General features: G+C 40.3%; 1 long non-coding RNA gene across 1 annotated transcript; it reads right to left on the bottom strand.

The window, feature by feature from the left end:
- On the bottom strand, nucleotides 1-25,197 carry LOC122466053. The gene is made up of 3 exons (XR_006291269.1): nucleotides 25,104-25,197; nucleotides 20,185-20,254; nucleotides 1-1,234 (listed from the first exon to the last, which is right to left on the bottom strand). It is a non-coding gene; the product is annotated as an uncharacterized LOC122466053 (long non-coding RNA).
- Nucleotides 25,198-26,484: the final 1,287 nt, after the last annotated feature.

The following is a 26,484-nucleotide window of genomic DNA, read 5'->3' as shown; positions in this document are numbered from 1 at the left end:
AATGAAATGTTCCATTCAACACAAAACAAATTTTCTTTTCAACTTTCCAAAAATCCTTAACATTTTCATGATCCTTTAAAAAAATACTATTTCTTGAAATTGCCAGTGAACTGAAAATTCATTATTGATTTAGTACTACTATAGTCAATGGTTTTGGTTTATCAGGTGTTCTCTCTGTGAGAGCTCCGTGGACCTCTAGAAACTACACTTATCATGTCACCTGCGGCTTGGGCAGTCAGGTGTCAGAACTGAAGTGTCAAGATCAGGAGTCAAAACTTGGGTTGGAGTCTAAAAGCGGTAACCTGAGTTTGGGACTGGGTTCAGGGTCCTAGTATAAATTCCAAAGGGCAGGAACAGAGCCAGCATTCAAGAGTCAAAGCTGGGGTCATAGCCAGAGTCCAAGGACCAAAACCAGAGGTCAAAAGCCAGAGTCTCAACACCAAAACAAAGGTCAAAGTCCAAGTACAGAAGCCAGGGGTGAGGATTGGTGTTGGAGTTCAAGGGCAGAAGCCAAGGGTCCAAGCCGGAGTCAGGAGTCTGAGAGCGAGCCAGTATACAGGTCCATCACTACAGCTGGCTGGGGAATCCACCTTGTTGCACATACATTTCCTGGAACTCCTGCTGAGCTTTAACTGAGCATCTGGATGCGGGAAACTGTCAGTCCAGCCTTCTGAGGTGGTACATCCTGTGGTGTTCATCTCCACACGGTCAGCATGGTAATGTCTGCAGGCCTACTGTGATTACGCAGTAGCAGCATGGAGGTGTTGGCAGTTCCACTCCCTGCAGACTTGGGTTCTGTCAGGAATAGGAGATCCAAGGAGGCACAGCTGCAGGGTCCTGACAGCCTAGGGAGCATAGCTGGGCCGCATCAGCTGGACTGTCTGATGGATCACTCCCTCTGTTTGATTGGAAGAGTCAGCAGATGGGCTGCTCAAAGTATTCACTCCTGGATGCAATAGCTTCTGCACCTACTTGTTCCCAGTCTTGTTCCTGCTTTTTTTCACAGCCCAACTCCTGCCCTGGCCCAAGTTCAGGAAACCCAGTTCTGACCCTTGGTTTCTGTTTCTAGCCTCTGACTCCAGTTCTGATCCTGGGCTCCAATTCCTGACATTTACTCTGACCATTGGCTCTGGCTCCAACCACTGCACACAACCTTTTATGCTCCAGTCCCCTGACAGTTTCTAGTTCCATCCCTTCAGATCATCACACATGGTCACTAAAAGCGTCACAGTGCCTGTAAGGATCATAGAAATCACAAATGCTAGCTCTAAAAGCTGATACTTGTACCATATGAGCTCAAGAAGAATTTCTTAGTTCCACAGGGTCCATGATCAGAGATGACCCATGCCTGCTTATAGTGGGGGGAGGGCAAAGTGAGGGCAACTGACTTCAGCAGTGTTACTGAGCACGCACAGTTTGTGTGAGCATGCTCAGTACAAGTGAAGCAGCAAATCGGGTGAGGGGGGGAGAGAAAGAGTATGTAACCCCGCATGCCGTCTCATGCATCACCTCTGACCAGGATACTCACTGAGCAGCTCTTATTCTCTGCACTATGTCAAAGATATACTCACAATACAAAGCATTTTTGCAGTTTCACTTCATGTGAGTTTGTGCACATTTTGACTACTCCCCACTCTTATCTTCTTCTCCTCCCACTTCAGCTACACACAATAATTTCAAGTGACTCTCAGATGAAAAGGCCCAAGAATCATCTTTTTTGGGGTGTGAAAAAAAATCACTGTCCAGCTTTGATCAAAAGTTGGCCCAGATTTGCAGAAAATTCACAAAATTCAGTGAACCTGGTCTGAGATTCAGGTTTGTAATGAAACAAACTGGATTAATGTCTCATGGTTTCAGGTTTAATTAGGAAACTTTTGGACAACACAAGAGAGGACCTTTGTAATCTTGTTTATTCCCAAAGCACAGGAGTATTGTCTTACCATAAAGGGAAAAATGTGGCCCATCTGCAAGAGTTAAGAATAAAGGAGGTAGAGAGCAATATTTTCTTTCCTCTTCCCCACATGGTGACCACAAAAATACAATATAGTCTGTAAAGGATTTTTTGTGCATCTTCTGTAGCCAAATGCTTCAGAGTTAAATAGTAGAAGAGGAGAAAAAGAGAATGGTATAAGCAAGAAAGAACAGTTATTTTCAGCTGAAATTTGAAATCAGCTAAATTTTGAAGATGGTCTGAAAAAAAAGGAAAAAAGGAACAAAACTGTGGGACCCTTTTCCTTCATGTGCATGCCATATGAATAAATCAAAACATAAAAAAATGGCTTTTGGCACTTACACTGGTAGGAACAATTAAACTGAAGGTGGAAGATATGTTCCTCTCTGCATTTGCAGGGAATTGATCAGGTGGGATGTGACAGATATGGCAATTTCCTGCAATATCCTTGGGAGACCTTATTGAATGAAGTATCTTTTGGGTGCATTGTATTAAATGAACGGTTTATGTATTATTGTGGACAATGTGAAAAACGTGCCAGATAAAAATAGACTTTTGGAACAGAAAGTGTTAAGTGGTTTTCCTGGGGAACGTCTAGGGTGAGGTGAATGCAAATTCTCTACCTCTTGTTATGCCAAAACCCAGCTTTCAGAAGGTATGCCCTGAGGCATGGGCCATCATTGTCTGATCACTTGTTACCTGAGGCCAAGATCAAAGTCTGAAGCTGCATGAAGGAAAGACTGAATTACTTATGGTTGTTCTGGTTCTGAATCTGAGACGGTTATGAACTTGTAACCACAGAGAAAACCCATTTGTGGGTTTTGAAGGACAGACACCTACCAGAGTCCGAGGTTGAAGTTAGTGTGACCTCAGGTAAGCTTTTTAACATATGTGTAGATTCTTTTTTTGTTTTTAATGCTTTTTTCTGTAATGCTGTCACCTTATGAATAAATGCGCTTCCTTATAAAGGGCTGGGTGGAAAATTATAGACCATTATACTGTTCACAGCCTCTGGAGAGAAAGTAAAGTTTTAATGCTGGCCTCTTTAGGCAGTCTGGCTTGCTAGGAATATCACAGTGTAGCCAGGGAAGTGGAAAAACTCTGGTCAGGAGGGAGAGAGATGTGGGCCTTTATCAAGAGTGGTAATGGCTGAGGAGCTGGGAACCTAAAGAGGGCACCCTCGAGGGACCACAAAGGGGGAATATTAACTGGGACATGTGATAAATCCATTAACTCCTAAGAGAGGATCTCCACACAGTGGTCCAGAGAAAGACAAACAGAAGAATTTCACTTAAGTACTTATATGGTCCTAGCACCATAATATCTGAACACCTCCAGGGATTTCAAATAAAACCAACAATAAATCTTTCTTCCTTCCATTTGTTTATTTGTGTGCAGGTCTGGGGAGATGAAAGCCAAGTCAAAGAGCTGAGATACACCTTACGGTATGAATTCATGGAGGTGAATCAGCATTCTTATTTTTTTTTGCTGAAAGTGAGTATCAGTGTAATTCAGCTCCCATAAAAGCTGAGTCCCATTGTGATGATTTGAGAAACTGTCTGTACAATTTTTGAATTCTGGTTGAAATTATGAAGATTATGATGAAATTGTTACTATGAAAAGCATTGTACCATGAATGCTCCTCTGAATGTGTATCCACCATCAGATGGCAGGGTTGTGCTAAGTCTCTGCCAGACTGGGGACAAAAGCCAATTGTTAAAGGACTATCAGCATATCAATAGGTTTTACTGGGGGAGAACAAAGGAGTAACTGCATCCTAGGAGAAACCAGTTCTCAATCTTCCCTCTGCTGTGCAGGAACAATGGGAGAGTGGAAAGTTACCAAACACAGAACAAAGAAGCCAAGGTGTTGCTAGACGGATATACAAACAGACTAACAGAGCCACTGAATGCATCCAATGAAGTGAGCTGTAGCTCACGAAAGCTTATGCTTAAATAAATTTGTTAGTCTCTAAGGTGCCACAAGTACTCCTTTTCTTTTTGCAAATACAAACTAACACGGCTGCTACTCTGAAAAGAGCCATAGAGGGGAACTTGACTCAAGACATACTGAAAGTTTGGGAAGAGGATGAACTTATACCAGTCAGTTCTGTGTTCTTGGGGAACCAGGGCACAGTATCTACCCTGTCTGACTCATGAAAGACACCCCCAACAACCAGTCTCTGCTTGAACCAAAACCGATCAGATAAAGACTTGCAGAGAGCAGTGAAGGGCATTGGGAAACACACCCAGATCTCTCCTGACAAGGTTAAGACATCTCCATTAGCATACAGAATGGAGAACAGAGGGAACTCCCCCAGCCTCATCTGCATGAAAGATGGCACAGGGAGACATCGCCATTACCATACAGAATGGAGAACCGCACTGAACTCTGGGACCAGAAAAGCAAGGAAGCACTGCATCATGGGGGATCTCTGCTCCAGGCGTTAATGAACCTATGCCTGCACACACCCAGGCAAGCAGTTATCAGACCAATTCTAGTAATGAATTCTTGATTGATATCCAAAATACTGAAACAGCCTAATTCCATTGTGAGCTCCCTGGAAGAAAACACCACCCATAGCAAAGCGTGATCAGCTCCTATTGTCTAGTCTAAAGAAAACCCTTGAGTCATCAGTTAACCCATAAACAAATCTAGTGTTCTCCCTTGAACCATTGTTCTTTCCCTAGAAAAACCCCTACCTTTGTTCAAGTAAGTGTTCTGATGCTTGGATCTAAACCATGCATCACTTCCTCTGGGACTCCATCTTCTCCTGACTGATCATGCTGGGGGCTCTGCCTGTCTCCAGCACTCAGAACCCTGAGCTACCACATCACCTGGGAACCCCGACCAGTTCAAGCCTCATGGCATGGGTGAGATCCCTCCCTCCCTTTCTCGGTTTTCTTTTCTACCTCAGGTATTAACCTTTAAGAATGTAACAGTTATATTGGTTTAGGTTCTCCTTGTGTAATTATTATCATTCAATAAATAACTTTTATGGTTAAGCTGGTTGCTTCTCTCCCTCTCTGAACTTTACTCTTCTGTGTTTTTAGCTTCCCCGTTCACTCTGCAACAATGCTTCTTTTACCTAATCTAAAGATCCCTGTAGCACCCAAAAATACTGTGGGGTTTGCTCATCAAGTGGGTTACTACCAGTACAACTGTGACATGAAAATGGGGATAGGGACGTGCTAAACCTGTGACATATGATGGCGGCAGCTTAAAAGTGCTGCTCGACCCAGTCCGCTGAGTCCAGAGGTACATAAGGGTGGTAGACTGGAAGTGTTGTTCCATCCAGCCTGCTCAGGCTTACTCTATTCTGGTGCGGTATCTTTGGCAGTAAGGGTGGCAGCCTGAAAGTGCTGCTTGACCCAGTCCACTGAGTCTAGGGACATATGAGGGGGTCAGCTTGAGAGTGCTGATTGACCTGGTCCACTCAGACTTGCTCTGTTAGTGTGCGTGTGCACGCGTGTGTGTTCGTTCATCTGGTTCTGGGGCTGGAGGAACCTGCAGCCTAGGTCCTGCAGGATAGCTCCATTGAGAGGAGACTTGCAGAAGGGAGGAGTAGAGCTCCATATGAAAACACACGTGACAAACAGTACATTGATAGAATTACAGACACACACACCCCCAAGGGTAACCCTAATAAATGAGCATACCCCAAAGTAACGGGCAAATCTGGTAACAGGAAGTGCCAAGGTCAGAGGAAGCAAGGTCATAACAGAAGCCATGCACTGCAGCAGAAGACTCTAGATGGGCCAACAGGACTCTGACTCCGGCCCAAACAATGCTCTGGAGTGGTAAGGAAACTGAGGTAGGGAAGTACATGCAGGGGTTTTTTAAATTTTGTATAAAGCTGTGTTTCTCTCATGAAATTAAGTAAAGAGCAATAATGTGATGCGATTCTGCACAAAGTATCAGTGACCCCTTGAAGAAAGAAACCAGAAGGCTCACATGTTTGGGTGGCGTTCTGGGAGAGGTTGTGCATAAGCTACAGGAGAATTCTGAGGTGCCAGCTCTGAGCCCAAGGGCTAGGCAGCTGGCCATGTGGCCACATCCCTCGAGGGTGTGTGTGTTTCTATATAGCAATAATGGACTCTTTTCACATATGAGGGGGAGGGAGCAAAGAGGGTCTTAAAAACACCCAGGATTCATTGGCTGAATCCCCACACAGAAATATGGTGAGCCCCGGGAAGGGGTAACCAGACCAGTTCTGTTACACACCTGCACTAATAATAATCCCTGAAGAGGTGGAGAGTAAAGAGGAGGAGGAAGGGAGAGTGCAGTCCCCTCCTCTCCCTGTGTTAGGTAAACAGTGCTCCCCTATACATTCCCTCCCACTTTAGCTGTGGCAGTCAGAGCTCCCCATTCCATTTCTGCCATACAGCTGTGGTTGCCTTTGCCAGTAACGCAGCACCTGTCTTTGGCTTTTCACTGTGGTCATCCAAAGCCAATTCCCCTCCTATTTACAGTCTGAAAACATTATTTCAGATAGAATGGCACCCTGCATCATCATATGCAACCATCAAAACAGAGTTATAAATGTATATTTTGAACTTCAATATATTGCCTTCAAGCAAAGGAGCCCAGAGTGTTTACAAACATGCATTATGTATGCCAACATCACATTACACCTGTTATATTGGCATGCAAGTACTATCCCTATCTGACCGAGGAGGAAACTGAGGTACAATGGAGTCTCACAGAGTCAGCAACAGATCCAGAGTGCTTAAACACACCTCGTCATGCTAACATGCCAGAGAATGATTTAAATTATAAGATGCTGAAGAGTCTGTTTTAGAATCAGAGCAGAAAGAGACCCATGCATATCCATACAAAAATACCTACCAGACCTAAAAGCTATTATTTAGTTACTTTCAAATGAGACACTTAAACAATTACATAAATTAATTTGCCTTTGCTGTCATATACCAATTTCAAGAGCCTCCATGGCAAAATACCTGCTTAAAAGAAGCATGTTATTTTCTTATCCTGTTCTGATATAATTCCTCATTTCCAGTGACTTAATTTCTCATAAAATTCAACAGGAGAACAATCATTAGAGGACGGTTAGCAGCTTGACTCTCAGACACAAATCTTTTTTTACATTTCATGAGACATATTTCAAATAATTTAACTGCGCTTTAAAAAACAGCCATTGACATATTTCAACAATGCAACAAAGCATGTTCTAAGGTACGTTAGACAATTAACATCACACTGACTCAGAGCTCTTCTGGTAATACAGCTGTGTACCCTCTCCAAATTGGAAAATACAACTGCAGATGCAGCGACAAATTAAAAAAAAAAAAAAGATACGAATAGTATGAGTAGCAAATTACTCCATAAATAGCAAAGGGTGAGGGATAGCAGTGAACAAGTAAATGGACAAATATATTAAACAGTTTGCACAAAGCTTTTTGTCTACATTGTGATGATCTGATTCTGAAATGGAATGAATTGCAAGAATACAATTGTTTCAAACAACAGTCTAGCAAGTGTGAAAGGGACAAAAATGTAAAACAAAAACAAAACAAAAAACCACAAAAGCCTAAATACAGTCTCTTGCTGAAAGCAATGGATGCCCATATCAAAAGAATCAAACACCTGAGCAGAGGGAGACACGCACACACACACACACACACACTAAAGCGCTCCAGAAATACAAGCAAAGCACAATACCACCCCACCACCTGCACCAAAAAAAAAAAAAGTTTCATTGTTTAATTCATTAGAATATTATTTTGTACATGAACTACCAAGTTAATTAAAAAAAAGTGGAATCTCTAATTTCTTTTTTCTATGCATGGAGAAACCACCTTAAGTGCCTTAATATATTAAAAAAAAAAAAAAAAGAAATAGACCCTACATTTAAAAAAAAATGGCGCTAATGGGAGCAGCAGTCACATACATTTTCCTAGGCTACATTTTATGACTCTTCCCTTCCTCTGGACCCCCCCCCCCCCCCAAAGACATAGATCAGACCTATCTTCGTACTTGTGTAGCCCTAAATCAGATGCAAACTGACGGAAGCCAAACAAAATTCAAAAGGTCAGGCTCACTCTATTTATTTATTATTTGGTTGCAGTAATGCCTGGGAGCACAAGTCGTGGAGCAGGACCCTATTGTCCTAAGTGCTGTACAAACACAGAAGGCAAAGACAGTCCATGTCCCAAACAGCTTATGATCTAAGATTCTCATATAGAGCAGTGGTTCTCAAAGCCGGTCCGCCGCTTGTTCAGGGAAAGCCCCTGGCTCGCCAGACCGGTTTGTTTACCTGCCGCGTCAGCAGGTTTGGCCGATTGGGGCTCCCACTGGCCGCGGTTCACTGCTCCAGGCCAATGGGGGCTGCGGGAAGGGCGGCCAGCATGTCCTTTGGCCCACGCCGCTTCCCGCAGCCCCCGTTGGCCTGGAGCAGAGAACCACGGCCAGTGGGAGCCCCGATCGGCCGAACCTGCGGATGCGGCAGATAAACAAACCGGTCTGGCGAGCCAGGGGCTTTCCCTGAACAAGCAGCGGACCGGCTTTGAGAACCACTGCACTAGAGTAAGCTACTATACCAATTGAAATGGCAGTAGCAGTAAATTCCAGCGTCCTCAGGAGTAAAAGTGCTGACAATAAGGGTGCCATCACTGTATTTATCCCAGCAGCTTCGACAGTTGGGTGTGCCAGGTCCAGTGCACTCTTCTTTTCCACAATCTTATAGTGGCATGCTATTGGCAGAGCTCCAGAGCATTGGATCTTGGTGGTAACTCCCAACTGAGATGAATAAGGCAGTTCAGCTCCCTGAGAACTCTAGTTTCAGAATTTGTCCATACTCAGGCAAGTGTCACTGCATCAGTTATACTTGGATCACATTTTCTAGCTTGTCTTCACAACCTAAAAATGTAGGGGTTATTTTGTTTGTTTTTAAAGCTGAAATTCTGCTGTAATCACATGACTCCAGGAGCCAAGGTCTTATGCATAGAAAATATAGGCTATGCCTTAATCTGGTCCTGGAGTCAGGAATTCTGGGTCTGCAAACAGTTGTGAAGGAACTGGAAAGTCTGTGCTTAACCATTTTATGAAGCAATTACATCGTGGGTTCTAGTGCATCTTATTATTGTAAGCTCCAGAACATAAATGCTTTGCAAACTGATGTGTGACTCTTAAATTCAGTAGTGCAATGAGTCAGACCACAATTCTCCAAACTGCACTCACTTATCTAAAATATACTTAAGCAAAAATAAAGAAATGAAATGTAATGAAAATAAAAAGGAAAACATTTAAAATGATTGAAGAGGTGTTAATACACCAGGCTTATTCTTGGACTGTATTACATTTCCTTCATTAACGTACCTTTCAGCATCAGTGTTTATTGGCAACAGTCTGTGTCCCAGATATTTTCCATCATTTTAGTTGCAGGTATATAAAAAAAAAAAATGGTCTCAGCATGTAATACCACTGACTGTTATCCAATCTGTTATTACAAGAGAGAGAATAAACACAGATTGGCAGAAATGCTTCAAATGCATGCCTCAACCATCAGTTTATGAAACTGAAGAGAAAGTGTGTAGCAGGCTTCTTCTAGATACCTTTATGAAGTTATCTTGCAAACATATTTTAAAAATCACTAATTTAAGAAGCTTTGTATTTAGGAAGATCTGGTATTGGCTGATTTGATGTGTGATGTGTACTGTTGAAAACCATATAAAATAAGCATCATCATAGTTTGTTTATTTAATCTGGGGCTAAGTTAGACCAGATAGCACATGTGAAAAATTGGGACGGAGGTGGAGGGGGTAAGAGGTGCCTCTGTAAAAAAAACCCTTGAATATTGGGACTGTCCCTATAAAAATTGGGACATCAGGTCACCATAGGCTAAGCCAAAATACAAAAGTAAATTGACAGGGTTTTCTAATTAATTGAAGAGATTGATTTTTGGTTTGTTTCTTTTTTAAATACCCTTTTCTACTACTAAATTTAATGCAGCTCTAAAAAAAATAAAAATAAAATAAAAAAAAAATCACACACTCTGACCTGTCTTTCATTTAGCTATTAAATATATAGAGAAAACAGGAAAATATCTTTTCAGAGCGCTTACAGCGTAGATTTTCATTGCTATGGAAACAGATTCTATTACTTATGCATGTTCCTAATAGCAGCAGATGACCTTTTAGTCTAGATAGACTGTTTTGAGTGACACAGAAACCAAACTGGAGGCTGATGATAGGAAGTGCACAAAAACTAGCCATAGAGCAATGACACATGGCTGCGTGTCCAGCACAAATAAGTTGCAGGGTAACCATGAACCAGGCCCTTCTGCATACTGCTTCTAACCCCCTAATGTTGTAGGAAAGGAGAGGACAGGGCCAACACCACATGGCATGATGGCCAGTCCTCAAACGCTTATGTTTAAAAATAAAAAACACCCTCCACACACCCCCCAGAAAAACCCTTAAAGCTTGAAAATGCCTCTGGGAAATGGGTTTTGTATAGGGGGATGGGGTATGAGTTTTAAAAACATATTTTAAAGGGTCTGCTTTTCTCTCACACACTAGAGTTCTGTTTCTCTTTGTCATTTATCCATGCTTCTCCCATGCCCTTGTTCCTCCTCTTCTCTTTCATTTCATCACTTTCTTTCATTCATCTCACACTTTACCTTCTCTTCCCAAATCTCCACAGCTCTCTGATTTGATCCCATCCCCTTTTACCTTCTCTTGTCTGATTTTAGAGAGGCTTATTTAGGGCCAGTGCTTACTAAGCAAATTGGGAGTTTTTGTCCTGAGAATGAATGGCAGGATCAAGCCCAAACACAATAAGAACTAGAGTATATCAAAAAGCTTCAGAAAAGGGGTTTGAGGGAAAGGAGAGTAAAGAAAAAGAAGAACCAACAAAAGGAGCAGCCAAGTGCTAATATATTCCTTGGCTATTCATGAGTGATTCTGTTTATCAAGCCTGACCTTGAATTCCAACAGCATCTCAAAATAAAAAAAAAAATCAAGCACACAAAGCCTACCTACTGGCTTTAGGTATATTGCTGAAGATATTTCCTTGTCTAGTCTCTAGTGGGATTTACATACATAATTCCACAGGGTGGGAAGGAAATTGGTCCCACTGTGACCATGGAAAGTTCCTGAGGAATGACACTCATTAGAGATAGGCTGCTTGTTGGTTACCTCACTTTAACAGGGGAAAGTCTAAGTAAACTGTAATGCTTGGATGACAGAAATGCATTTAAAATGTCAGCTTTTGCCTTTCAAAGCACCTGCATCTACCTGCCAGGAAATCCTTTGAAATCACAGTTTAGTTGTTACACCTCCGAGATAATAGCCTTGTCAATATTCCTGCCACGCTTCATCTATGAATACCTAAGTTGTAGATAGTTCATCTGAAACAAGTGCATTGGACATAAAGGAAGACAAGCGTTACATTGGTTACATACTGATGAACATCAACATTTACAACTTTTACTTAAAGCATAAAGCTTTTGGAAGTATGTTTGCATGTGAGTGCATCTTAAATGAAAGGAGACAGCTGTATATAATACTTTGAAGAGGAACTGTATTCTGGATTTCAAAAATCAGAACAAAGCACTGACTTATATTTCCCAGCAAGCCAAAAAGAATTCAGGCACAATTATCTAACTTTTATTTGTATTATCTGTATTTACGAGTCCCTGAAAGGTGTCCGAGCTAGACATTATTTGATTTTTTTAAATGGTAATAAATAATTTGCAAGCTGCTTTAGATTCATTCACTCTGGCAATACATTTCTCTAATTATGTAAGATCAGGTGCTGAATAAGTGTCCACTTGGTTCTGATTTTTGTGATATTTTCCATTCCTGACACTATCAAAAAAATCACAAAAAGTTATGCTCTCCTGGAGGAAGAATGAACCTTTTGAAGTTCAGGTGTGGGATGTAAAAAGAGAGTTTGACAAACGTAAACCCACATTCAATTTCCTCTCGGTGTTTTAGGAATGGGGGTCTGAATGAGGGCTGTCTCTGACTGTTATCACAGATTGATACTATAATTTTGGGCCAGATTCACAATGGACCAGAGTCACAAAAAGATATGAACAGACTGCTACAACTCCCGTTTATAAGTATTATGTGGAGGTGAATATGGAGGTATTTTCATCCTTCCAAATTTGAAGACCATACCTACTTGTATGAGTGTTCGTGCTAACTGCTGTACAGACACCGTGGGGATCAGACTACTAAAATATAGGTAAAAAATATTTTTTTCTTTGCCCCTCACCTGAAGTGGAAAGATAATAGGTTTAGAAAGCGCATGAATCTACCAGAAGGTTCCAATCAGATATTAGGTTATATCTAGCCCTGTTGTCACTCTTAGGATCACAGATGCAGTAATTTCCAGTCAGCTGAAACTTGAGTCAGCATGGAATGTCTATATACAAAGCCCTGTGGTAGAATCTAGGAAAGGGGATCGACAATATAGATAGGAAACAAGGAGGAGGAGAGTACTGAGTTCTAGGGGAAAAAAAATATATCAAGTGCTAGCTATAAAGAGATCAATCATTTTTAGATAATGGAGGGAAACGTTTTCCAATGTTTTAGTTCTACATCAGGTTGTTTAGGTGTGTGCGGATGTATTTGCGGGGCTGACTTTCAAATTGGACCTCCAGTTTCGTAGGTGTGATTTTGAATTCCCAAGTACTGGCACACACAATGAATGATCAGGAAAAAGCATGAATAAGTCAGAAGGACACGACTGTGAGGGCACAACTGCACCTAAACAGGAGGCCTACTTTGAAAAATGAGACATAGCATTTCTTCTCTTCTTGTTTTGAAGCATCAATTTACAAACTCATCTGATTGCTTAGCCTGTGACTTTCACAGGAACTGTTCACATTTTTTCTCTCTATTAGGCTGCCATTTGATCAATGGCTAATTGCCAAATACAGAAGCTGAATGTTATTTGAGTTGTGTCATCATCAGTGCCCTGACACTTACCCCTTATCTTCTGAAGAAGGACAATAAGACATTCTGTTCTAGAAACAGGACTTATGGACAATTTATGTTTTCAAGCTTTTAAGAAGTATTGTATTTGAGAACCTACTTCTTCAAATTCCTCAGAAGGCAACAAAAAACAAACAATAAAAATAGAAATACTACTGCAACATTAAAGTTGGACAAGCAAATGAGCCCATCAGCAGAGCATAAATGAAACAGGTCAGAGATGGGTGGATTATCAGTGTGGCTCTAGGTTACATTGAATATAAAGGTTTCAATTTTTCAAACACTATCAAACACAGTAGAAAATGGTGCTGTGTTCATAAAACTGAATACAGTTTCAGAGGATTGTTTTCCTTGTGTGTGCTTATTATTATTATAAATATTTTAAAGAAGATGAAATTAGAATAGATTGTCTCCTTGGCAAAGAAGAAAGCATCCTCTCCTTAGGAGACAATATGTATTTTTATTTCCCAGTTAAAAAGTAAATGGTACAGATAAAATGGCAGAAGTAATTGAATTAAAAGAACAAAAACAAACAAACAAAAACGCATGCCAGTGGATCTGCTGGAATGCTAATTAAAACCAAAAGCTACTGTAATGATGACAGAACTAAATTTCTTTAGTGATAGTTAACTCTCCCTGTTATACTTCGATATCTGTTTTCATAATTTTTTTTCCTAGTCACATTAACAGCATATAATAGCAGAGAACAGCCAACCCAAAAACCTGGATGCAAAACTTTGGATTCAAATTTGATCTCTGCAGCTCAGACACATCTCTGACTAGAAGATGATTTTTCTGTAAGTCCATATGATAAAATCTGTAATGAACACCAAGGAAGTTATACACTCACTTATATTATTCCAAGTACTGTAATATCTGAGCACCTGTAAAAATAAATTAATTAATGAATGTCAACACTCTAGTGAGATAGGGAATTGTTATTATCCCCATTTTACAGAGGGGGAATGGAGGCACAGAGGGCAAGTGATTTGCCCAAATTCACAAAGGAAGTTGTGCAGGGCTGGGAATTGAACCAAGACCTTTCATCAAAAGACCATTATTCTTTCCAATTCCCATAGCTAATGTATTTATAAAGATGCCACAAAACATTGTTCAAGGCCTCTCAGCACCAGCAGGTCCATTTATACTGTCAGTCAGCACAGGATGCCTTTTGTGGGCCAGACGTTCTCATGGTTTAAGCTGTGTGATGTAGATTTAAGAGAACTTCCTCCATAATCTCAGTAAAAATCAGGTAATTTACACTGATTTATGAACCTTTGTCCCCTCTATGATTTTTGGTTTGTTTCTTTTTTAAATACCCTTTTCTACTACTAAATTTAATGCAGCTCTAAAAAAAATAATAAACCTTCTGACCTGTCTTTCATTTAGCTATTAAATATATAGAGAAAACAGGAAAAGAGCTTTTCAGAGTGCTTACAGGGTAGATTTTCATTGCTATGGAAACAGATTCTATTACTTATGCATGTTCCTAATAGCAGCAGATGACCTTTTAGTCTAGATAGACTGTTTTGAGTGAAACCAGAAACTGGAGGCTGATGATAGGAAGTGCACAAAAACTAGCCATACAGCAATGACACATGGCTGCGTGTCCAGCACAAATAAGTTGCAGGGTAACCATGAACCAGGCCCTTCTGCATACTGCTTCTAACCCCCTAATGTTGTAGGAAAGGAGAGGACAGGGCCAACACCACATGGCATGATGGCCAGTCCTCAAACTCTTATGTTTAAAAATAAAAAACACCCTCCACACACACCCCAGAAAAACCCTTAAAGCTTGAAAATGCCTCTGGGAAATGGGTTTTGTATAGGGGGATGGGGTATGAGTTTTAAAAACATATTTTAAAGGGTCTGCTTTTCTCTCACACACTAGAGTTCTGTTTCTCTTTGTCATTTATCCATGCTTCTCCCATGCCCTTGTTCCTCCTCTTCTCTTTCATTTCATCACTTTCTTTCACTCATCTCACACTTTACCTTCTCTTCCCAAATCTCCACCGCTCTCTGATTTGATCCCATCCCCTTTTACCTTTTCTTGTTTGATTTTAGAGAGGTTTATTTAGGGCCAGTGCTTACTAAGCAAATTGGGAGTTTTTGTCCTGAGAATGAATGGCAGGATCAAGCCCAAACACAATAAGAACTAGAGTATATCAAAAAGCTACAGAAAACGGGTTTCCTGGCTTCCTGCTGGAAGAATCAGCCAGAATCTGTTAAAGGTGTTGAACAGTAGATGTGCTTATGTAATGAAAGGTATTGAAAAAGGCTCCAAGGAAACAGTGTGCTATTCTCTCCGAACCCAAAGTAATCTGCAGATTAAAATAACAAAACTAATAATGTAATTCACCTCTAGCTGGATTAGTGTCACAGGGGCTGTAAGTGATGTCAGCAACACTCTGCCAAGGCTTTTACTGTTCAGAGATATTTTCAATCCATGTTGAGATGAATGCTGATTCTATTGTAGATATCACTTTTACGGTTTTAAAATACAAAAAGAAATTTTCCTGGCTGACCTGTATATGTTGCAAACTGAAGTCTGGAATTATCCAGACAAAGATGGTCACTGACTGTTGGCAAAGTTTAGAGTATTCTATTAAACACACACATTACTGAAAACAGCATTTCACCTACTCCCAAACAAGCAGCGGTAGGACTGATCACATTTGTCTTTCATGACATGAACCAAACCATCCTATTTCCACTCTGCCAACTAGCATTATGACCAGGGTCAATCTGTGTGCCATGTCTAAAGAGTAACACAATGCAAGAGCATGTACAAACTTGCCAAGATTGGGCCACTGAGATGAATTAGTGCCGCTGCCTTTGTGGCCATCTGACCTGCCTTACCGAATATGCTAAGATGTAAGTTCCTGTTACAACTCTAAATTCAGTGGAGCATGGCCAGAACAACACAACAAAAATAACAAACCATGCAGATCATCTCCCTGGAGCACAACAAATACATTACCCAAGTGGAACTTATTTATGGAACTGAGTCCCTAATGTGAGAAAATACTTTAGGAAATTACAGGTAAACACTAGAAGAGCTCAGATATTTTCTTTCTATGATATGATCTAGCCCTGCATTAGTACTTACATTACCACTGGGTCAAAGGGTTAATTGTTGTTGGGTGTAAGTAATATTTATTTTTATCATCTCTTATCTGCTTTGAAGTTCGCTGCTACTAAAATCAGTTTGTTGCTGGTTCTTTGGTGTGTTGAAATCATTTAGTGAAATCTGGAAAGAGTTAATACAGTCAGAAAGGCAACGTTCCACAATAACGTGTCTAAATCCCTTACAGATTAAGACCACCTTATTTTGTATGCAGGCATGTAATTTCAATGGATCAAACCTAACACTTTTTCAATAATGAAGAGGAAACTTTGTACTTTCTTTAGAGGTATTGTTATTACAGGAATGCAGAGCTTCATAATCATTACTGTAATTATAAAACAGAGCTGTCCTAGTGTATTTAGCTGTTATCAGGTAAAGCAACATGTGGAGTATTGTATTTGAGAACCAGTATTGGAGTATTGTATTTATAATCAGTCAGGGATTATAGAACATAGAATGACACAATGACTCCTACTTCTCTGGAGTTCAGTTTCTGGCATCATCAGTTGAATTATGGTCCTCAGCCACATTATTTAGCAATGAGTGTCCATATCTTGACGTGTCAGACAAGGTATTATTCTAAAGAGCAGTAAACTAAATCTGTTCCCAACAGTGACACTGGAAAAGTTCTGTAGAACTAGCTTTCAAAGCAGTATTTCCTTACCCTGAACTAATGGTTCCCACTTTGGGCATGGGGGAAAGCAGAACCAAACAAAAAGGAAACTGAAAATTAAAAAAAAAAAGTGATGCAACTCAATTATTAACCCAACAAAAATATGCAATAGTTTTCAGGATAGAAAATTAAAGTATTTCTTCCAATAAAATACATTTTAACAATCTACTTTACCCACCTGAACACAGAAGGATATGTATATTCCTCCTAATTTTATTCTAGAGCATCACTTTCTAGAATTTTGAACAAAAAAGTCATTTCAATATGACAACATTTCATGTCAATATAATGACAACATGGTATACGCAAATGTTTTGAGTTTTAAAAAGACTCAGATTTAAGAGAGTTTGAGATATTTTCCCTGTGCCTCAAGGAGAAATTATAGGTTATACTTTTAATTGAATAATACAACTAGCTATAGATTTATATTCAGATTTTATTATTAGCACATTCAATTACATCTTTCTTTTATAGATAACAAATGTGAGTTACGTATGTTGTTTCTTAATTTTGGGGGGAATTGGGGTGGGTGACTGAATATAGGAATACTTAAATGTGAAAGGCCTAATTTCACAAACACCAGGTGTACAGTTGTATGTACACATATGCGCATTTTGCTTAATTTGTACACAATTCCTGTGCTTCCACCGACCAGTTGAATATTTGTATATCCAAACTGTCAGCTATGTGTCCAGTTGGTTATTTGTGTTTGAAGATATCTGATTTGTGTGTGCAGCTAGTGTGATTACATATACAATTTAGGCATGAAGTTGTGCTCATATTTTGCATGCACAGTTGGGTTCCTAACTTTTTGAAAATAGTCTCCATATTATTTATACACATGAGAACATATACATAATTAAATAGAATTTTATGTATCTATTTAAATGTATAATTCTAAGTGGAAAGTATATACATTCCATTGTTTACAAAATTAATTTTAATATTTAGAAAAAAAAAGTGAGTTAACATATACCAATAGAACTCAATAATTATACTGTGTTACTGAAAAACCCTGCGGGATCTCGTAAGTAAGAAAATCACAATATGGTCCAAAGAAAAGATTTGCAAAATTTTCTTCATAAAATACAAAACTGCCAGTAGGCTAAGGGCCAAAGACAGTTTGTTGCTCTGCCCTGCCCAGAGCCCACAGACTATTTAACTGTTGTCTGCCCCAGCCAGGAGACGGTGGGCTATAGACTGCTTTGATTTCTCTGTTCGCCAAAGGGCCAGACCACAAACTGTGGTTACTGCTCCACCCAGGGGGCTGAGAGCCACAGACCACATTTGTTTGCTCTGCCCGGCCAAGGGGCCAGAGCACAGACTATTGGTAGCAGCTGTAGTGAGGCAGAGTGGTCTCCCTCCAGACCCCAAAGGGAGGGACCATGACAGAAACTCTCAAGTGTACCCCTTAGCTGACAGCACTGGCTTTCTGCATCTCACTTGGAGCAGAACTGCATGGTACAACCACGCTCAGACTGGATTTCTGGGCTGCAGCCCCCAGATTCCCAGCTGTGTTAATGACACATGCCCAACTCAGTTTTGGCACATGTAAGGGTTTCCCTTTGAGAGCCTGTCATAATATAACTTTGCAATGACATAGAAGCAGCATCTTTGGCAGGGAGAAACAGACTGTTCCTGCTGAACTTTCTACCTTCCCTCCCTCCCAGTGTGTGCATTGTCAGCTTGTCAGCTTTTCACTGACACAAATTGAGCAGCCCCTCCTAGCTCACCCAAACTCCCTCCATTTTCCAGGATCTCTGAAGCTTTAAATACCCTTTGATTCCTTAGCCTTAGGAAGAGTAAACAGTTTTAGCCTGGACCGAGTGAGACAGGTAGTTTCTTCCCATTGAATGCCCAGCCATTGTTTCCTCAAGGAGCTCTTATCTGAGTCATTATTTTACCTTTCCTACTTTAACAACTTCATCTGATCTGACGCCATACGAAGTAACCTGCCATAACCAAACACACAAATACAGATATTTCCCAGGTCATCACACATGGACATACTGCAGCAATTACCACAATCTAAATGCCTAAGCATACATTAAAATATATAGAACTAAAATGATTTCAAGAAGAGATGGGGGATGCAAATGAGGTTAGCTTAACCTTTATGCAAGATGACTTTTTTTCAAATCAACAAATATTTAAGCTGCATTCTTTTCACTGCTAGACAGCATAGGATGCAGACTTCTTGGAAAGAACTTTGCCCTAAATGAAATATGCAATTCCCTTCCACTTGTGATTAAAAACAAATGTGGTGACCTGAAAAAGAAAATGCGTTAAATAGCCTTATTCTATGAAACATTCCTCATATTTTGAACCACACTGATGAAAACCAAAACAAATTTCATTAGTCTCCAATACTCCCTACAGAATAGACTAAACGCTCAGAAACCTATTCAGGTTGAGACACTGGCAGACATACTTTCTTTGATTAATTAAGCCTGTTACCAAAGGAAATTGCTCAATTGTTAATTCAATTGAGTGTGAAAGAAATTTCAAGTAGTTCTTATAGGAAAAATAAAGGTTTTTAATTTGTGCTGTAAATACAAGTGGTTTGACTACATTCATTATAATCTGGGAATTGGTTCATATAGAATCTGCCAGAATTTAAATATTGCTTTGTACAAGAAAAGTTATTATTCTGATAAGACTGTAAATCACTAATTTTGGGAAACAGTGAGAACTTGGTGAATATCCAGGTGATCATCAGTATTCTAGTCGAATTTGCAATTTAGCAGAAATCAAATATGAATAGTTTCTACTGGGAATGCTAAACTAGAGAATTGGTGTTAACATTTTAAATACAGATGCACTGAAGCAGTTCAGAAGGGCCCAGGCTCCTCCAGAAAGCGCTAGACTCAGCTGTAGGCAAAGAGCAAGTCTGATTGCTTATTCTTGATCCAAAGTTCCACTAACAATAAGCTGTGCAATGGAACAGTCCATTACTTGACTCTTGAAGAGTAGGTGGATCAGTGTAACATACATATCCTGTTCTGCTGTTATAACGTATTGGGGAAATTTTTTAAAAGATGGCTTCTAAATTTATACCAACCCTTTCTGGAAAGGTGTGTTTACATGGCTCATGAAGCAGACCATACCTGCAAACCAGTTGCCTCAAAAACACACAAAGTAATTTAAATTTAAAACCATTGTATCAATTCTGTGGCTACTTAGGAACCTACAGTTTACACAATGAGGCATAATAGGTCCACTTGGAACTTGATGGTTACAGAAACAATAGAACCCAGATTCTCCTGCTTTAAAACCACAGATCTCTATCATTTGAAGTAAAGAGGAATCTCCACTAGTTAGTAATGGTACAGGATTTATGAAATGAAGCTGAGCAGTTTTTATTCTCTCCTAATGGGAAGTGGTACCCATACACAGTGACTAGCTCATTACACTATTAACAAATCACAACATGCATACCCATTTATCAAAGGGATCAAAACAGAAGTACCTCACTTGATTTTTTCTCTATTACATGGTAACTACTTCAGTTGTTACAAAAGCTGCTGTGTGACTGTTGCCTGTGGAAGGAAAGAATGATTTAGTAGAGTGCTAATAAAACAGTCTTAGTGGGGTTCGGTTTTAGCTACCACTATAAGAAATATTCTTCTGTGGTTTAACGGTCCCTGATTAGGGTTTGTTTTAAGACAGATTAATCCCATGCCTGTGTGGTCAGAGCAATGTCATCAGCATAGACAAATATCCATGATGATGTTTGAGGAAGATCGCTGGTATAAATATAACAGAAGATTGGTGCTACAATTGAGCCTGTTGTATACCATTGCTGGAAGTGTTTTGGCCCGCTCATCAGATCACCAAGGAAAATGCAAAACCAACAATTGTCAGAATTTGTTGAAAGGATTCCACTGCTGCATTGCATGGGATAATTTCACTATCTTTCAGGAGAAGGCCATTCCTCCATATGGTATCATAGGTGGCAGATAAGTCTAGGAAAGCTGCCCCTGTCTTGAGTTTTTGGTGGCATCCTGTCTCAATGTGTGGTATTAAGGCAAATATTTGGTTGGTGCAGCTGCTGCTGCTTAGTTGAAAACCCATTTGTTCATTTGATAACATTGCTTCCACAAGTAGCACAATCCTTGCCAGTAACATTCTCTCCATGGGTTTGTACAATGTGCAGAGGAGTGATATGGGCCACTATGATGGGGGATTACTGGTTGGCCTCCAGGACTTGGCAATGGCTATACCACAGCCTTGCACCAAATCCTTGGGACAAGCCCTGAGGAATGTGTATTAGAGAACAGCCATGCAGATAGAGCTACCAGACAGTTCCCTCCTTTACCTCTGAGATATTAAAGAAATTCTGGAAAGATGACATCAGGTCCTGTGGGTTTCCTGGCTTTTTGGAGAGAGAGGGAATAGTTTGTCCTGGACTATGATGGAGATAATGATGTGGTGATGAGGCAAGTAGTGAGATGACTATTTGTCAGAGCTCTCTTCACACTTTGCGCTTAATAGACTTGTCCCCTAGTGCTTTTGAATGTATAAGCTGCATCCTTGCAATCACATCTGCTGAGACTTCAGGATTTTGATGTTTTGCAACCCCAAACTCATGCAATCATAGCCAAGTTTTGCATCTGGACTAAGTAAAGCCAAGAGCTTTATTCATCTTTGACAGCATACTAAATTCAGGTTTCAGAGTAACAGCCGTGTTAGTCTGTATTCGCAAAAAGAAAAGGAGGACTTGTGGCACCTTAGAGACTAACCAATTTATTTGAGCATGAGCTTTCGTGAGCTACAGCTCACTTCATCGGATGCATACTGTGGAAATCGCAGAAGACATTATATACACAGACACCATGAAACAATGGTGTCAACAACTTTGTCCTTACCCATAACTATTTTACATTTGGGGACAATGTATACCTTCAGATCAGCGGCACTGCTATGGGTACCCGCATGGCCCCACAGTATGCCAACATTTTTATGGCTGATTTAGAACAACGCTTCCTCAGCTCTCGTCCCCTAACGCCCCTACTCTACTTGCGCTATATTGATGACATCTTCATCATCTGGACCCATGGAAAAGAAGCCCTTGAGGAATTCCACCATGATTTCAACAATTTCCATCCCACCATCAACCTCAGCTTGGTCCAGTCCACACAAGAGATCCACTTCCTGGACACTACAGTGCTAATAAACAATGGTCACATAAACACCACCCTATACCGGAAACCTACTGACCGCTATTCCTACCTACATGCCTCCAGCTTTCACCCTGACCACACCACACGATTCATCGTCTACAGCCAAGCTCTGCGATACAACCGCATTTGCTCCAATCCCTCAGACAGAGACAAACACCTACAAGATCTCTATCAAGCATTCTTACAACTACAATACCCACCTGCGGAAGTGAAGAAACAGATTGATAGAGCCAGAAGAGTTCCCAGAAGTCACCTACTACAGGACAGGCCTAACAAAGAAAATAACAGAACGCCACTAGCTGTCACCTTCAGCCCCCAACTAAAACCCCTCCAACGCATTATTAAGGATCTACAACCTATCCTGAAGGATGACCCAACACTCTCACAAATCTTGGGAGACAGGCCAGTCGTTGCCTACAGACAACCCCCCAACCTGAAGCGAATACTCACCAACAACCACATACCACACAACAGAACCACTAACCCAGGAACCTATCCTTGCAACAAAGCCCGTTGCCAACTGTGCCCACATATCTATTCAGGGGACACCATCACAGGGCCTAATAACATCAGCCACGCTATCAGAGGCTCGTTCACCTGCACATCCACCAATGTGATATATGCCATCATGTGCCAGCAATGCCCCTCTGCCATGTACATTGGTCAAACTGGACAGTCTCTACGTAAAAGAATAAATGGACACAAATCAGATGTCAAGAATTATAACATTCATAAACCAGTCGGAGAACACTTCAATCTCTCTGGTCACGCAATCAGAGACATGAAGGTCGCTATCTTACAACAAAAAAACTTCAAATCCAGAGTCCAGCGAGAAACTGCTGAATTGGAATTCATTTGCAAATTGGATACTATTAATTTAGGCTTAAATAGAGACTGGGAGTGGCTAAGTCATTATGCAAGGTAGCCTATTTTCCCTTGTTTTTTCCTTCCCCCCCCCCCCGACGTTCTGGTTAAACTTGGATTTATGCTGGAAGTGGCCCACCTTGATTGTCATGCACAGTGTGGGGAGAGTGGTCAGTTTGGATGAGCTATTGCCAGCAGGAGAGTTTGTGTGTGTGTGTGGGGGGGGGGGGGGGGTGAGAGAACCTGGATTAGTGCTGGAAATGGCCCACTTTGATTTTCATGCAGGTTGTAAGGAGAGTGGTCACTTTGAATAGGCTATTACAAGCAGGAGAGTGAGTTTGTGTGTGTGGTTTTTGGAGGGGGGTGAGGGGGTGAGAGAACCTGGATTTCTGCAGGAAATGGCCCACCTTGATTATCATACGCATTGTGAAGACAGTGGTCACTTTGGATGGGCTATTACCAGCAAGAGAGTGAGTTTGTTTGTGGGAGGGCGGAGGGTGAGAAATCCTGGATTTGTGCTGGAAATGGCCCAACTTGATGATCACTTTAGATAAGCTATTACCAGCAGGAGAGTGGGGTGGGAGGAGGTATTGTTTCATGGTGTCTGTGTATATAATGTCTTCTGCGATTTCCACAGTATGCATCCGATGAACTGAGCTGTAGCTCACGAAAGCTCATGCTCAAATAAATTGGTTAGTGTCTAAGGTGCCACAAGTCCTCCTTTTCTTTATACTAAATTCAGTGACTCTAGCAGGGATGTTACAGAGTTTGGGTCACAATATGTTTAGTACTTCTTAATAGTTTATCAGTTTCTGATTTCTGGCATGGAGCGTACCTTTTCTGTAGACACTGATGATTGTTCTAAGATATGAACACCTATTTAAAGAGGAACTAGAGTGAAATGGCCAGCTCATTTCACTTACACCAATGGTTCTCAATGTTTTCCATACCAGGACCCTCCTCCCATCTAGCTGAAACCCTCTTCTCATTTAATAATATAGGGAGTGCAGTGTGATCATGACCCCCTTACATGGTTAGGCCACTGATTAGGCATCAAATTGTTTAAAATTGCTCTATTGATATGTATTGGCAAAGAATTGAACCAGTTATCTCCCCTGGGCCATCCAGTACCTTGATATATTATTTTATATATATATTTTTAAAGTTCTGTGTTGTTTGCCCTTGGCAAAATGAAAGTGTTCTGCACACATAGCAGGGACAGACTGATTATCTCCTTCAAACAGAATGACTTATACAGATATAATTAATAAGAACATCTGTGTGTATTTCAAACAACAGGCATGAATTTTTATTTTATTAAACTACAACTATCACACAATGAATTGAGTTAAAAATTATGCATCTTTCTTATCATTTGGGAGCTGCTTTGGGGTTCCTGCAAAGTTCAGTTGTTCCCTCGTGACATATTGATCAAGTTAATGTGGTTACTTTGTTCCATATTGGCTCCTTTGCTAGCAGGAAATAATCAGATACAAATCGTGCAGGTATTTGGCAAAAACCTAGGAAGGTAATTTTCAATGTGATAAAGCAACTGGTAAAAGTTTAATCAACATCAGTTAGAACAATTCCTCATAGTCATTAGTTAAAATACCACTAATGCTGTATTGGTAAATGTTCTAGAAATATAGGAAAGAAATATTGTATCATTTGCTCAGATAAATACATTCACAAATTTAAATATGTACAGTTCAGCCAACAAAGGAGCATCAGCTAGAACATCATCTTAATTAGGAAACTGCTAGTTACAAATTACAGCCTGCTACTGCTGAGAGATGTGTTCTGTGCACTCTGTATTGTGTTGTGGGAAGGGAAAGGCGTGAACTAGGCAAAACATATATTATGGGAAATAGGGGTGGCTTAGGTGTTTTGTTTCGGGGAGTGAGAAAGAACATCCAATTAAATACATAACACAATAAAAAAATCATTTTGTATAGCTGCTGCTAGCCTATCAACTACTTATCATGTCCAAAGGCAGCTCCCTCTCATTAGTCATTTAGGTAAAGCCCTGCCACTGGCAATATTCATCTGGGACTGTGGAAATGCTACCTAAGACTATGCATCCGATGAAGTGAGCTGTAGCTCACGAAAGCTCATGCTCAAATAAACTGGTTAGTCTCTAAGGTGCCACAAGTACTCCTTTTCTTTTTACGAATACAGACTAACACGGCTGTTACTCTGAAACCTACCTAAGACTGTCACTCATGCCATTTACTGCAAGAGAAGCATTATTGTGTGCCCATACTTAGAGCATACAGATTTCACCCAACATAGAAATTAAAAAGTCACTGAAACCATGATTGTACCATGAAAGTAACCCTACCTTCTGCTGTTGCTGTATTTCTATTCATGCTCAAGGAACAGGCTCAGCAAATAACACAGATCCTACTAGCGAGCATAGCACCCATGCTTCAAATTAGATCTACCTGCTATGTATATAAGACCACTTGATACTTTGTTTCTTCATTAATGCACTTAGGGTCAGCTGCTAAGTGGTGACTCCAACAATTTGGCAGTAAAGCACAGTCAAGCAGGGCATTTGCTAACAAAATTAAAACACTTTTATTTGTATTCTGCAGCCAGGGTTAGGCAAAGACTTTGCTTTTGCCGCTTTCCCTCAATAATCCAACAAAAGTGCTATGAAACTACTCAGGCCCTTTTACAGGCAACTGCACTTTGCAGGCCAGATCCTCAGCTGTTGTAAATCAGCATAGTTCCATTGAAGTCAATGGAGCTACATTGATTTACATCAGCTGAGGTTCTGCCCTGCATCTTTACTATCATGCTAGGTGCTGATTATCCACCTGGCTACTTTTCCATTAGTCCTCACTTTGTGTTTCTTCATTTCAGACACATCCAACAGTGGAAATAACTAAATACCACAAGACAGATTATTTTTACAATAGTTCTTTTCCACTGTGAAATGGGAAGCAGTAAGAATCTCATGCATGCTAGCATGAGATTTCAAACCCAATTTGTGCAAATTTGGATTATATTTGGCTCTCCAAATGTTTGAGGGCTTAACCAGGCACCAAACTAAACCTCCAAGGCTCTTGAAATTATCCATCACTGAATACATAATTTATTTTGATTTTATTAGCATATATAGCCATGTTTCTGATTTTTCTATGTTCAAAAATAGTAAATATCTTCTTTATGTAGGTTTCTTAATAGATCTAACTCACAGGGGAAGAGTTTTTGAGAAATGCAAGAAAAGATGCAACAGCTGTCAGTCTTCAGGACAGAAAATGAAAATATAGATGCATTTTGGGTCTGATCCAAACTCCATTAAAGTCAAGGGAAAGACTTCAGCGTTCTTTGGATCAGGCCCTTTACAACTAAGAGTTCTAATCGGTTTGAGATCACCATATATTTTTTAATATATCAAGACAGGTAATACACAATGCAGAATAAGGAACCCGCTATAGTCATTTTTTTTATTTACACAGATACAAAACTTATTTTTAGAGAAATGCTGCCCCAAGCCACACCTGAATGAAAATATGATTGATTTATTGATCTGTTTGTTTATTTGGTGTGGTGGTGGTAGTGAAAACTGCAGTTCTGTAAAAGCAAGATTCTTACAGACAAATAGTAAATACATATACCCCTTAAAATTAGATCGTCACCTTCTTGAGTCTCACAAAGCTGCCTTGCATTTTGGCAGTCTCATACCTATGCTGAGTTCTGCCTTTGCCAGTAAA

The sequence above is a fragment of the Chelonia mydas genome, chromosome 5 (genome assembly GCF_015237465.2).
Source record: "Chelonia mydas isolate rCheMyd1 chromosome 5, rCheMyd1.pri.v2, whole genome shotgun sequence".
Classification (NCBI taxonomy): domain Eukaryota; kingdom Metazoa; phylum Chordata; order Testudines; family Cheloniidae; genus Chelonia; species Chelonia mydas.
The sequence above is the reverse complement of the archived record's forward strand: the minus strand, read 5'-3'. Positions and strand labels throughout refer to the sequence as shown.